The sequence below is a fragment of the Pinus tabuliformis genome, chromosome 2_2 (genome assembly GCF_031772625.1).
Source record: "Pinus tabuliformis cultivar Carrire ecotype Pingquan chromosome 2_2, CPIR1, whole genome shotgun sequence".
Lineage (NCBI taxonomy): Eukaryota > Viridiplantae > Streptophyta > Pinopsida > Pinales > Pinaceae > Pinus > Pinus tabuliformis.
The window spans coordinates 129,078,484-129,092,375 of record NC_142300.1 but is presented as its reverse complement, the minus strand read 5'-3'; positions in this window follow the sequence as shown (position 1 = coordinate 129,092,375).

The window sequence follows — 13,892 nt, the reverse complement described above, 5'->3', positions numbered from 1 at the left end:
TCCATCCAAAACTTGATCCTCATGAACATCAAAAGAGATATGTGAGACAAGGGAACACAACAAATCACAATCTAGAGGACTAGAGGGACCAAAGGATGGAGGACGGAGAGATAAAATTTCATTGTAACCATCAAACTCGCAGTCAAAACCTATGCTAAAATTATGAGTATGTGAGGTGGGACAAGATGGCGGTAGATCAATAGATGAATTCTCAACTTCTCCCACCTCAAACTATGGAACTATAGTTGTTTGATGAGAAGGCGACAAAGGGTCACTTGGACGAGAAACCTCATCTATCACATATTTAGAAGCTCTAATACCGAGGTATGTTGGGATAGGTTTAAAATATTCAAGCTCATGTAGGTTTATTGATATGTGATCAAGATATAAAAATATTTCTACCAAGAAATACCAATCAACGTCATATTCTATAAATTCAAAGTAGAAATGAATAAAACAATCATGAAAATCTTGAACAAATTCATTAGGTGGTTTTCGCAAATTCAAAATTTTCTTGTATAGAGTTTCATGATCATAGAAATCAAAAGCATGACACAACTCTATGAAAATTTGTTCGAAAAAGTGAATGGATTCATTAGGAATTTGTTACACCATTATTGTATACACCCTTCGAATGTGAGAATGAACAAACTATAGCCAACATCCTCACAGTGGGTATTGTGCTTCGTGCAAATATCAAGAAAATGTGTGGTGTGATCAAATAAGGTTATTTTACCCTCACCATTGAATTTAAAATTGGATAAGTTATCAATGATTCTTTCCGGCACTTTCATATTTGTGTGTTTGGAAAAACATGTCGGGGTTATGATTTGGGAAGAATTCATTAAATGTGTACAAAAATTCAAAACAGACTTCAACATTTCAACTTGTCATCTAGCCCTCCTTCTAGCGCCAAACATTTTGACAGTGTTGGACCCACCAACACTTAAGGGATCTCCCCGATATGAAGTCCCAGCTAGACCTCACACAATTTGGAGTAAGACTCTCAATAGTGGGTGGTAATGTTATGCCTTGACTGAAAAAACGTGTAGAGTGAAGTACAATAACTTTGGTGAGATAAAGTATGTGACCCTACAGAAAATGCAAGTGTGATGCATGAAGGTTTTAACACGCAAAGGGAAAATGAAGTGTGCCCCTTAGAATCTTGTAAGAGTACGCAACTCGAAAGGAGCACACAAGCATAATGATATAACAAGCTAATATGCAGAATAGTCCACAAGTTAAAGTGATGAATTAATACAACAACATGCATTCAACAAGATTCATACAAACACAAACGAAATAGTTCGTAAGCATAAGCATAAGTTAAATAACATACATTCCAAATACAACAAGAATGGTCATACTATATTCGCAAAATATGCATGAAATCATGTTGGCTCTGATTTTATTATTATAAGTGAAATTTCCATTCATACATACACCATTGGCAAACCACTAGCCCTAATAGTGGAACATTAAATTCAAGAACACATGTTCCTTGAAAGAAGTATACTCACTCTACGCCACGACGAAGACAAGGCTCTTCATAATACTCCCAAGCTTCTTCTATGCCTAGCCCAAAGCTTGGCTCCCAAAATCCCCTTACATGAGTTATGAGGTTTTATTTATAACAAATGGGGGTGACTCTTCAACTCCCCTTTGTGACCTTTGGACTCCCCTCGTGACTCTTCAACTTCTTTACAAAATAACTCATTACATTATATAATGACTCTTCATATTCCAATATTAACACTTGTAATTTCACTTACAACATAATTAAAAATAATATTACATTTTATACTTGTACCCATATAAGACAAAATAGGGTAGAGATAACTTGATAACCTAACAAGACACAACACTATGATGCCTGATTTTGGGACAACTCTAGCTCAACAACCTCCACTTATTGCTTCTCGATCACATATTAGTGCCAAGGGTAGTACTATGTGATCATGTCCCCAAATTGCATGATCGTGTGTGGTTGGAAGCGGACTCTAGTCTCCATGGCATCAGGGTACAATGTCTGGGAACCAGTTTCAAGTTTGTTATGAAGCATGAGAAACATTGTTCTGATTTGGATAGGACCACTGATGTAATTTTGCATGTTTTTTTTCTGTTCAGCTCCAAATCTTCCTTGGTAGGAATCTATCTTAGCTTTTCCAATTACTCCTTGATCTCCTGCCAGACTTGGTTACTAAGTTTGGTTTTGGAAAGTGAATCAAATAATGGGATCTTGTGTGTTTTCACCAAGACATGCAAACTATTGAATAATTGTACGTATGAGGCATGAATACTACAAATAAATGAGGTGAACTACTTGTTGTTCTGAATCAACATCCGAACTCTTGCTTTCTCCAGCTTTTCTTGTGGCTTCATTTTCTTCACTAAGTCAAATGGTGCCCCTCTGCATCACATTTTCGATTCTTACACATAGGTAATGGAAGCTTGTATGTTCTTGAGAGTTTTAAAAAACTCTTTGCTCTACTATTGTAAGTCATGAAAACTAACAACTAATTTATGTATGGTCACAAACCCCTCATAGAGTGTCTGCATGGTTTCTCCAAATGTTGATACTTTAGTTAGTATTTCTGCTCACATATCCTCCAAGAAAACCTGTGTAGAAACTACACTTTGTTTTGCTGCACAGAGTTTTTCTACCTCTTTCCTAGCAACTAGCAAGTTCTGTGCCAATTTCTCATTCTCAACTGTCAAATACTAAATGTTTGATCTCATTGCTCCTGCAAAGGCCAAGTTGGCTTCGAAAGTGAAATTTGGATGCTTCATAGTGATTTTCACTATCACCATTTCTCTAACAAATGTAGGTGATGTGTGATCATATAGAAAATTCTTTCTCTATACCTATACAATCCTCTTTTGGAACTCATCAAACAAAAAATTGTACACATCCATTACTGGAGCATCATCAAGGGGAACAACAACCCCTTCTTCACTTAGGGCTGGCTCTACTGCTAGAGGTGGTCGAGACTGAGTGGTGACCTGTGGTGCACTCAACATTAGATAAACATATTCATTTTGTGGCTCTTGTTCCACATCCACATCTGTCACTTCAATCAAGTGCTCAATCGGTTGAGCAAGATCCTGATCTTGCATCTGTTCACCTTCCTTCTCCACTACTAGCTAGTTCTATTGCTCCTCTTTCACTTGTATCAGCATTTCTTCTTATGTCATTGTTCCTTTCATTTCTTCTTCCTCCTTCTCCTTCTTCTCTTCTAGTTGCCTCCTCCTCCACTCCTACTCTTCCTTCAATTTCTACTCTATCTCCTTCAACTTCAATTCTGCTTCCTGCAACCTCTTATTGTCTCTCTTCCTTTTCTCTACTCTATGTATCCTCTGCTTCATATTTTCTTCTATTTCTAAAGATGCTTTCATGATAATAGGATCTACTTTCATTTTTCATCTTTATTCTCTCTCTGCACTGTCGAAAATCTTCCTCTTTCCCTTGTCCTTCTACTGTTGTTTCTTCCAAAATTACTATCGTCTGTGGAGTAGCTTGTGAAGTCCCTACTAAACTAACCAATCATGGACTCTAGAGGCATTGCAGTAGTTCCTCCATGAATCCTTCTCTGGCCAATGAAATTCCCTGTTGATCCACAAAAAGTAAATACTCACACAGTGGTCTCTACAAATACCACAACGGTCATACAAATTAAAGTCCCATGTACAGAATGCAAACTTCAATATCTCCTTTCCCTCAGTATCTGAACATTTAAAGTTATTTATCTCATATATTCCAATTTGCAAAGGAAGAGTGGTCCATGGATATTTCTTCTTCCTATGCAAATTTTTTGGAAACCCTGTGGTGAGATGATATGACACTTCTTGTGTGACAATATTGTCAGTGGCATACCTTGGTAAAACATGAGGAGGCTTCTCTCCAATGAACACTCTAAGGAAGATGCCACCTGGTGAGGCATACCAATTTGCAATGTCTATTATCACCTCCATTTCTCCTCACGACATGCAAGATGGATCCTATTCAAAGATAAGCTTGTAAAGTGGGAAGATGAAGTGTTCAGTTAGTTTTTCCATTACCCCTTGATGACTACAATCCGAAAGAAACTTGCAATAGATGTGTATGAAATATTATCACGGTCTCCATGTCCAGTTCATGCTAGGAAGCTACTATTGTGTATAAATTGCATCCAGTAAATATGTATACATATAGAACCTTGATTTCTCACCATCAAGAGGACTTCAGCCTATGCTACATGGGCCATCAACTTTTGATCCAACATATTTTCCCAGTTGAACGTATTCCCCACATTCACAACCTCGTTCAATAATACTGCCCACCCTTCAGGAAAGGTCTCTGTGCTCTATTAACCATGGATCCTGCAAGATAAGATAATAATATTTGGTAGGCCTTCCTGAGGGAATTTTTCTTGTATAAATGGGTGGGTGTCTATCAGAACTTCAATGGCTGTTTCACCCAGCCTTTGACAATGTCTCTTGTGTTCAAATAATTGTTGCTGGCATAGAAGAATGAGTCCATGAGCTTCATTGGTTCAAACAAGTGATACATTTCTTAATAATCTACTACCCCAAAGGTGGCAAGCTTATGTCTGCTAAACTACTTAATGTCATGGTTTTCCCATCAATGTGTGAGACTATCCAGCATATGACATCTGCACATGGGAAGGTTGGATATCTACATGCAACCTTGTGTAGTCTTGATTGTCGGATACTGAGATACACCTATCAATCCTATGGATCTACCTCAAGGCTATTTTCTAAAAGAGATTCATTATCTTTCTTTCATGTTAGTGTTCAACCCTTTTCTATAAACAACTGAGTGTCTACATACACTAGAGAGTCTACTGATGTTTCTTAAACTTCTTGCCAAGTACTTCTTTCCATGGTCTCTTTTGAAGTAGTTCTCTTTGGTACCATGGTAATATTGATTGTTGGAGAGGAGTGCTTCACAAGTGTGGTACTTGTGGGACAAAAAGGACACTCATGAAAATCAAACATTAGCTTCAACAAATATACATTCAGAACATGATAAAGAAGAAAACCGGGCAACTCAAGAAAAGGATTGCACAATTTTTATCAACAAGGGAGACTAGATAACAATGGGAACTATGCACTATGTTGCCTGAGTAGCCAAGGATGAAGCTTGAGGCTTATGACTACACAATGCACCATCTTAGCCTAGGAAGAGACTATGAGAGACCATGCATTGAACAATCTCAATGTCCAAGGTGATAGGCTAAGCCCTGGAACTGTGTAGTGTGCAATTGGGCTAGCCTGTACTACATATTGCATTATTCCAGAGGCCAAGCTTGTGGCTTGATCCTTAGGATTGCAATGTGTCAAGATCGACAAGGCAAGATCTAGCCAAAGAAAGTGCATATTTTCCCAGTGGAAGTGTGAAAAATAAGAAGTGAGTGATGATGTGATATTGAGTGAAAAAGTGACTAAGTATGAGTAAATCAATGTAGATCAAGTGCGGCAACTAATGAAATGAAAGGAAAATCAAGTATGTGAGGAGAGTCACCGCAATGATGACCATTGGTGTAAACATAGGAAAACTAATCTGACACTTCTGAAAGGCAAACAAAAACTCAAAACAACACTTCTACAAGTTAAATCAAGTTGAAACAACATAAACTACAAGGAGAAATAATTAAGACAACACTCACACAAGCAAAACAAATAAAACCAATAGAAAAATTGGCAAAAGATGAAAAAAGTGAAACTCACTTACAGAAGTGATGATGACCACACAAAAGGTTCCTTGATATCATTGGGAATGTTAGAGCTCCAAGGCCAAATGTGAAAATGAGCTCTAGAGGTGTTGATTAAATAGTTTTGAGTGAATTAGGGTTTATGATGTGCATGCTAAAATCAAGGAAAAAGTGACACTTGGCAGAAGTGTCCAAAAATAATGAAAGTACCTCCTTTGGGATACTAAAAAGAGATCCCTATTTTTTAGGGATGATTTTTGATTTTTTTATTTTCCTAGGGAAACTTGCCATGTACATTGTCGAGAAAAACTGCACAATTCTAGGGAGGTAGAATTTTTTTTGGCTTAGTGTACTGTGCAGTTTCTGAGCTCAGTGAGGGGTTGCGCAATTTTTGGGCTCAATGCTAGGTTTCCTTCCATGACTGCACAAGTTTTGAGCTCAAGGTTGATTGCTAGTCTGAACTATGCAATCCTCGTCATCAAGGCTACTTTCCCTCAAGGATTGCATAGTTTCTAGAGGCAAGACCAGAATTGCTGTGAGACCAAGTCAGGAGATCAACTTGTGAGTTAGAAAGATCAAGTAAGGATGGAAAGAATCAAACACAAGCACAACTGAAAAATATAAGTCTCAAGTGAAGCATGAATACCTGAAAACAGTGCAAGATAAGCTCCTATGAATAGGAAGAAAGGCTCCAAAATCAAAGCACAAGCAAAATTTTGGAAGGTGGTCATAGCCGCTACAACATATATATATATATATATATATAGAGAGAGAGATATATAGATAGATAGATAGATAAATATATATATATATATATATATATATATATATATATATATATATATATATATATATATATATATATATATATATATATATACATATATATATACACACATATATATATACATACATATATATATATATGTGTATATATATACATATATATATACACACACATATATACATATATATATGTATGTATGTATGTATGTATGTATGTATGTATATATATATATATATATATATATATATATATATATATATATATATATGTATGAAATAATTATATGAAAAATCTATGATAGTTTACAGAGATTATAATTTTTCAATAATAATATTCATTAAATGCCAACAAAATGTCATGCCTAGCAAGCCAAGTAAGACAGAAAAATTGAGAGAGATCATGTTGCCTCCAAAGAAGTTGTAAATTAGACCTGAGAACAAGTAAAAATTCAGATCTGAGAGCAATCTAGATAAATAAATAAATAAACATTAAAAAAACATATATACTAGTGAACATGGTGCCTCCAAGTAAGAGGATTTGAATGAAGAATAACCAAAGAAGAGATGTTACCTCCACACGAAATGAGAAGATGCAAAAGAAAATGAGAAATTAAATGAGAAATTGATGTTTAAAGGTATATTGAGCATATTTAAGCAGGGAAAGTTCCATTACATAGTTTGGCACCCATTTTTGCACTAGCCATCACAATGTTATGATAGGGAAACCTAAGTGATAATGTTTTGAAAATGGTGGAATTACAATGGAACAAAGTGTTAGAGTTATGGTAATGGTAGTGTTAGCATTATGACAGTGGCATGTTACATAGTTTGGATTATGTAATTTAGAGTAGCTACAAGTTTGATCCCTTTTCAATTCATAGGATGCCAAAGTTAGGTATCTAGTTTCTATTGTGCACAGATGCCATACCTGAGATAGAGTCATTTCAAAGGCCATACCTTTTACAATATTCCAAAGAAGCTACAATTCAAAACCTCTTATATCTGAATGAATGATATATACTGGATCATTATATTATTTTTCATCCATATCAATGCATTTGGAGTGGAAAACGTGGAGGAATCAGCTCACGAGAGAATTTTTTTTGGATTGACCCAGTTTGGAAAAACAAAGTCTGAAACCTTCCAGGAGTGCTTTGAGGAATCAAACAAAAAAATTTTTGGTGTAAAACTTTATAACTTTGGTGCCACACAATTAAATGTTATTCTACACACAAATATTCTTCCAACGACGTAAGAAGCCTGTCAATTGGAGTCTGTATGAAAAATTTATGCCACTTAGAAGCTGACTTTCATGTTTTCACAACTATAGTTTGGGAGGATATTGCATTAGCCCCCATTATTCATGGAAAATGGGATGTACGCATGATTATTATGTAAAATACTCTAGAGGATTCTATATTGTAACTCTATTTAAGAGTTTATGTAGTTAAAATTAACCACTAATAGACTATCGGATTGTGTTATAATCAGGCCACAAGGAGGAAGGGCCATTCCATCCTTTTGAGAGAATTGTGTTCCATAGTTGAGAAAATATAGCTAGGAGAGATATGAGGTAGAGCACACAGAGAGGATATATGCATTGTAGCAGCCCACTGACCATGGGCATTACTTCTTAGTATCTGGATGCATATTTCTAGATAGAGAAAGAGAGCGAAGCGACCTAACCTTCTAGTTGGGTTTTCTCCCAATATTTTTTCTAAAAGAGAATACCTTGTGGCTTATGCGTGTGTGTGTGTGAGCTTATTTTTTCATTCTATAATTTTCTCCATAATTTCCATTTGCATGTATGCACTAATTATAGTTATATATATAGATCTTAAAGCTTAATAAAATTGTAATAGCATAGAATCTCAAATTTTTAATATAATATTATCATATCTATTCTGACGAACTGTCTAGTGGAATATCCATGATAGTTTACGTATCATTTGGTATCAGAGCAGGTTTCTTTGTGTATTTTGATGATATTGCAGGGATCTAGATAGGTGGGGCCAAAAATCATAAAACCCTAACCATGGCCATTATATTGTTTGTCATTCATCTCAATGCATTTGGAGTGGAAAAGGTGGAGGAATCATCTCATGGGAGAAATTTTACTAGTGTGACCCAGTTTGGAAAAATGGGGTCTGAAACCTTTTGGGAGTGTTTCGAGGCATTAAGCGATGTTTTTTGTGGGTAAAAATTTGTCACTTTAGCACCGCACTATTTCATGTTATTCTATAACACATATTGATCCTTTCAACAATGCAAGAAGCGCATCAATCAGAGTTTAGTATATGCAAAAGTTATGCCACTTAGAAGTTGAACTTCATGTTTTCACACCTATAGTTCAGGAGGATGTCGTGTCAACCCCTATTATTCATGGAAAAGGGGATAGACACGTGATTATTATGTAAAATACTCTAGAAGAGTCTATATTGTAACTCTAGTTAAGAGTTGATGTAGTCAAAATTAGCCACTAGTCGGGCTGTGTTATAACGAGGACACTAGGAGGAAGAGGCATTCCATTCTTTTGAGAGAATTTTGTTCCATAGTTGAGAAAAGAGATGGGAGGTAGAGAACATAGAGAGGATCTATGCATTATGGTAGCCCATGAGCCACAGGGATTACTTCTTTGTACACTCAACCATATTTCTAAAGATAGAAAGAGAGTGAAGTGGCCTCACCTTCCAACTAGATTTCCTCCTGAAACAGTTTCTCAAAGATCATATCTTGTGTCTTATGTGTGTGTGTGAGATTATTTTTTCTCTCTACACTTTTCTACATAATTTCCATTCTCATGCATGCACTAATTACAATTAAATATATAGATCTTAAAGTTTAATAAAATTGTAATAGTGTAGAATCTCAAATTTTTAATATGATAATATCAGATATGTTTTGACGAACTGTCTAGTGGAATATCCATGACAGTTAATGGATCATTTGGTATCAGAGCAGGTTTCTTTGGGTATTTTTTGGATATTGCAAGGATCTAGATGTTGTGGGGAAAAATGCCTATGCAGGACGATCCTATCCACCTAAGGTGTGACAGTGCGTTAGCAACAAACAGAAACAACTATTCTAGTATTCTTCCTTTATGAATTAAGAATGAAGAGAGATGGATGGACTAACCGATGTCTTCCGTTTGTCCCTCTATCCGGTTCCTGTTCTCTTTGAGAGTTCCCAGCTACTTGCCTTCTCACTTGCCCAGCTTCAACAGTTTCCTGCAAGATCACAAGAAGAGAACACTACACAAAGACATAGATTCATATTCATAACTAGTTCAGGATTAGAAATAAACTAAACATACTAATGCAATCATACATCAAAGATACATCAGTATATAGGAGAAACCAAGATAGCTTTATTGATGAATGACAAGGTTCAGGAGGAGATACAACCAAGAGAGTTCCAATCCAGCATCTACCTCCCAGCAAATGAAATCCTTTCTTCACCTCCCTTCAAAGCATCAAGCACCCAATGATTCCAATCTCAAACCAACATCAATTCTTTGCAATAACAGAATTCCAGCCTCCTGGATCTCATGGAGGAGAGATCCATATATAGATGTTTGGAGAGAGGATGAGTCAGCTTGAGATCTGACTAGTGTCCTCTCCCTCTGTCAGTTCTTGCTTCCACTTGGAGACTAAGAGCCTCTTACTCATCACTTAGTCGAACTCATCAAGGCAAGTGTCATGGAGGAAGATTCTGGAAGCTTCCACAGTCTTTACACCTCGCACAAAGGACCCTGCCATTTGTCATTTCCCGCTCAGCGCACCCTGGTAGTGCTTCCACCTGCGTTTCAATGCAACTAGCCAGTGTAGCCTCTGCATTTCAACGCAGACAGCTAGTGGAGCCTCTGAATTGATTCTGAATTGACTTGTTTTTGAGCAGTTTCTGGTGGAGAACTTCTGTGAATTGTTGTGGTTTGTTAGCCTTGTTCCTCTAGGGGTAGGAACAACATGTTTAGGGACTTTGGATCCCTTGGATTATGGACATTTCATGCTTATAGCTGTAAGGCACAAAAATGTCTATAACAGTTGCCCCCTAAAGTATGAGGTCGTTTATCGGGTGAAATGCTTTATTAGGAGGATCCGAAGTTCTTTCAATGCTGGGAGGAGACCTGTAATACAATACAATACATTATTTTCATACTTTTTTCACGATCTAGCTGAGGCGGGCATTCCCATGCTCAGCTTTATAAATTCATTTTCATGTACATATAACAGACAATCGTCTGATGATAGACTGATGATTCTGATAGAGCCATCATCCTTTTGGAAGGATGATTATCTGTGCTGTAAAGCTGTACATTTCTATGTCTTTATTTTCTGAATATATATCGCAGCCCGGATGGATGAAACTAGATTCGGGGTCTTCAATCTCGTCCGATATTCACTCTAAGTACAAGTCGATCCATGTGAGAATTGTTCTGAAGTCGAACATGGAAAGACGTCGCTTGATTACCAGTCAATGATGTAAACTGTTAACAAGTGTGAGAGGAATCATCGATAATGAAGATGACCCTCAAGGTACTACAGTACAATTCACGTGGTGTGAATAGAGGACTTGGCGTCGAACATCACGCAAAATCTTTCGGTCGAACGTCATTGATGTGTACATGTCGCCGGAAGTGAGAAACTTTCCATTGAGGCATGCAAGCTTCAAAGTACTGAAGGGGGTGTTCCTAGATCAACTTCTTGGATAATGAGCTGATGTCGACAAGAAGTGATCCGTCAAAGGAGGGCCTTAATGAATCCCACATCAATGACACGGAACGGAGCTAATGATTTTGATGGAGGTGAAAATGATCCGATGACATATGATTCAGGGTGGCGGTCATGAAAGAGTATAATGTATGGTAGTGGATGGGACACAGGTGACTTCTCTGAACGACTTCTCTTGAACATATGGCGACACTTATGCGATGGATCGGTAGCATTACCCCAAATATGGATGGTATGGCGAGACCATGGCGAGGTGACCGGTGAATGAAACAACCCAACCCGATTGTGGTACGGAGGAAAAGTGTCATGTTCAAGAGCGACTTGCTACCATCAAAGTTTTCTTGAGTTTCTCCCAATTTTTCCCCAGTCATTGCTGACCAGTACCTTTTTATTTTTGTCAAGCTTGAGGAGGATAACATATGCTTGTTCTATAATTTTCCCTTCGGGCAAACCCATCGCTATGTTTTAAAGAGCCTAGCGATAGTGAAACTCGTTCTCGTCTAAAGACAAGTTTGTCGCTATTTAATGCTTTTAATGAGTCTAACGACAAAGATAACTCGGTCCTTTTCATTTTTAGAGAGTCTGAAAAGGTACGTAAAGTCAACTCCGAAAGTCCTTTGTCGTCATCTAATCCCTTAAGTCCGAAAAAGTATAAAACAATACAGAAGGGATGAGTTTTCGATAGTTTTAATGAGCCGAACAAAACAGACACTCGATCTTTTTGTGCAATAATCCCTCAGGTCCAAAAAGATTAAAATCTAGAGGAGGGATAGCACTTTCGGTCGCTTTAACGAGTTGGAAGGCCGAAACTCGGCAATCTTTTCATGTTTTACGAGTCAGATGAAAAGAGCTTAAAGAAGACTCGTCTTTTGAGGAACGAGTGATAAAACAGGTTAGCAGCTGATTCCAGGTACGGGTTGGAATTTTCCAATCACGGCAGTGTCACAAGGATGGCTAGTGAAATCACTCTTCGCAGCTGTTCCTCAAAATTGGTAAACAATCATATGGAGGTGAATGATCAGCCAATGGAAAAGTGGAGGTGATGGGCAAACACAACCAAGGCTTTAATGGCTGATGATATTACATTCACGGTGGTTATTTACCGGAATAGTTCATTTTTTAACGAGCTTAAACGCGGGCGGAAACATTTGCTCGATCTTATGTTTATTTTTTAACGAGCATGAACTATGCGCTAAAACTGCTCGGATCTTGCGTTTATTTTTTAACGAGCATGAACTGTGTGCTAAAACTGCTCGATTTTCCAGTCATATCATAAGAATGTCTCATGTAAGATTCCATTTTTTATGGAGCTCGCGCCTCACAAAACTATGCTCCTGGAATCCTTTCTTTATGCAAGTTCGGAAACGACTAATCCTACGAGTTTAAAGGGTTAGAGGTCCTAAAAATTTAAAAAATAAATAGCCGCCCCTTGCTTGCACTCCAAAAGGTTTGCATGCCCCCAGGTATAAAACAGAGTTTCAAGGTTACCTCTACTTCACTTCCGCCAAAACATTTGTTTTACCGAGAGAGGCCTACCTCTTTCAGGTTACCCAAAGATTGTCCTGTTAATCTTTTAAACAAAACACTTCTTCGGCGATGTCCACCGAGATGAACAAAGGTGAGTGACTATGTTTTGTCAAACACATAAATTTGACAAAAGAATCTTATTCTAGAACAACCCTTGTCTCAATCACGGACGGGGTACAGACTAGTCATATTCTCCCGCGGAAACCTACTCTATACCCAAAGTTTTCCTTCCGAAGCAGACTAGGACGCATGCCCCCTGGGTTCCAGTCATATCCCTCTGAATTACTCGCGCTCATTGGGAGGACGGACCGTGGGTTGAGACATTTCTTGCGAGAAGAGACCATTTAGGGACGGTATATGACTATTTGCGATGCGTGATACAGGAAATGAAAGCTGGTCCACGAGCTTGACCACTCTTCTTTAATGTGGAAAACACATTACTCTAAAGAGTGAGTAGACGATGGCTCCCATGCAATATATATAGTCTCGTCCAAGGAGTAGGTTATAATCCAAGGGTCCTTGAACGACCATCACGTTCATTTGAATGGTCTTCCCTCTCAATGTTATGGGCACATTGGGGAGGATCCCTAAAGGTCAACTGGTTCCTTTATCAAAGCCTGTCAGATTTCTCATTTCAGGCAAAAGCGCTGGCGAACCAAGCACTTTCCAAGCAGTGGAGGAAAGGATACTCACAGATGCCCCTTCATCAATGATGGTGCCAGCCATGACCATTCTGTATATTTGGACGATAATTCTGAATGGTATGCTTGCTGGCAAACGGGGTCTGCCTAATTGGTTCCAGTCGAAGGAGACAACTAGGTTGCTTGGTGGTGGGACCGAGTAAACGGCCGGGTATCGCTCTGACGAACTTCCTTCCTGCGATAAAGGAATGGGGGGAGTGCCCCCGTGTTCGTCGGAGTCTGTGTTGATGAAGAGAATTTGGACGGTGTCGTCTTTATTCTCTTCTGTGATGGTATCATTCGAAGATAGAACCTCTGAAGGCAAGACCTGGTCAACTGCCGCCTCGACCTTTTGACTTTCGTCAGGTATGGATTCGGACGGTTCATCCTCAATGATAGGTGCTTTGGCTGACCACCTGAGCGGGCCAGCCGGGTTCTCAACTGGTGAAGGACTT